Below are 1,893 nucleotides of genomic sequence, written 5' to 3'. Positions count from 1 at the left end.
TGTTTGTTGGGTGTGTGGATGGGTGATGAGGGTGGTGTCCATGCCCAGCCCTCAACCTAGCCATCGAAGATATTCCAACCCCTTCCAGACTGAAACTTCCGCTTCTAAGCTTCTACTATCAAATTGCTTTTCCCTTTCCACCTGCACTTAATGACCCCTGCATTGTAGGTGCCTGTCCACCGGTCCATCTCTCTCTCCCACTAAACCTTGAGCTCCTGTGAGCAAGGGCTGGCTCTCAGCTCCCTCAATTCCTGAAATTTTCTTCCCCTTCTTCTTTTCTTCTTTCTTTCATCCCCTCTTCCTCTTTCTCTTTCTTTCTCCTCTCCTCTCTCCTTCAATAAATATTGAAAGGCATAGCGGGTATGCTCCAAATCTTGGGAGCTAATTCACAGTGGCCATGAAGAGTGGATAGTGGTAGGGACTGTGGTCTGGAGTTACCAGACAAACCAAGATACCGGTGAGAGCTGACTGATGAGTGCTATAGGCAGCCACCACAGGCAGCGGTGCCAATCCAGCTGTCCTAGTCCTTATGGTCTGTCTTTATGAAGATGTCCACCAAGACATTTGAAATGTGATGGCCACTGTCTGGCCCTACCAGTGACCCCTCCAGCCCCAGCCTGGCCAGCTAGCCCTTCTATGAATCTGCTCTAGCCCAGAAGAATGAATTAGGTTCCTTGCTTCTTTCCCTTGCCAACTTTTCTAGAAACCTCTAGAAGCCAGAGCCTTTCCAGGTTGGATACTTCAGTTCAAAGCTTGATGGCGGTTCTCACCTCTCCTCATAATGAGGAAGTCCTGCAAACATAGATAGAGATCTTCCCAAGTCAAGGGGACCCTGGCCTTTCCTAGCCTGTTCACATACCTCGTCCCACAGACAGATGTCCATCCATGATGATCTGGGCTAGATCAGCTTGGTGGAGCCCTACAAATGCCTGGCGAGAGAGATGAATAAGCCCGAATGAGGTTAAGTAGAAAGGGTCCTAGATAGGGTCCATAAAGGACCTCAAACTGAAACCGTGCTGGTCATATGGATGGTACAAGGAGCCAGCCAAAACAAAGCCAGATTGCTGTGAACGATTTGAATGCAGTCACCTCCTCTCTACCCTTAGGTGCGTCTTAAGAAAGGTCAGGTGGTCCCACATCCAGCACATTGTAGTTCTTCAACAGAGCACTGATGACACTTGTAATCAATCTTTTTTATTAATCATGTGGGCATTTCATTTTTTACATCTTCTATGAGGTTGTAAATTCCATGAAAACTGGTATTCCTGCAACTGGGAGACTCCCAGCCCTTGAGTGGGGACCATCAGCTTCAGCCCCAGGTGTGGCCTCTCTTTCAATGATGGTCACCCTTCTCAGACCTTGCCACAGGCCTGCCTTCCTCCCTCCTCAGCTCCAAGGATCTCACTAGCCATGAGGACCTCTCAGGATCCCTGGCCAAGGCTCCTTCCAAACCCCTAGCACCTGGCCTAGCACACACCATGGGACTGAAAGCTTATTGAAGGAAAGAGGGGAGTGGGAGGGAGAGAAGAGGGGGGGAATGAAAAAAGAAAAGGAGGGTAAGACATTTTCAGGAATTGAAGGGATGAGAGCCAGCCCTTACTCACAGGAGCTCAAGAACCAGTGGGGGAAGAGAGAGGTGGACAGGTAGATGGGCTCCTATAATGCAGGGTAGTTTGCACAGGCCAAGGGGAAAAACTGATGGTGGAAGCCTGGAAACAGTAGATTCAGGCCAGCAGGTGGCATGGTGGTTAAGTGCACTGGACTCCCACATAATGGACCATGGTTCAAGTCCTGGATCTAGCAGCTTGCTTTCTCACTTTCCCTCTTTCTCTCATTCTGTACCTCTTTGGTTAAATTAAATAAATAAATAAAGTTAAATAAAATTCCTCGTTT

Source organism: Tupaia chinensis, unplaced genomic scaffold (assembly GCF_000334495.1).
Source record: "Tupaia chinensis unplaced genomic scaffold, TupChi_1.0 Scaffold000624_1, whole genome shotgun sequence".
Taxonomy (NCBI): domain Eukaryota; kingdom Metazoa; phylum Chordata; class Mammalia; order Scandentia; family Tupaiidae; genus Tupaia; species Tupaia belangeri.
Note: the sequence above shows the minus strand (reverse complement) of the source record.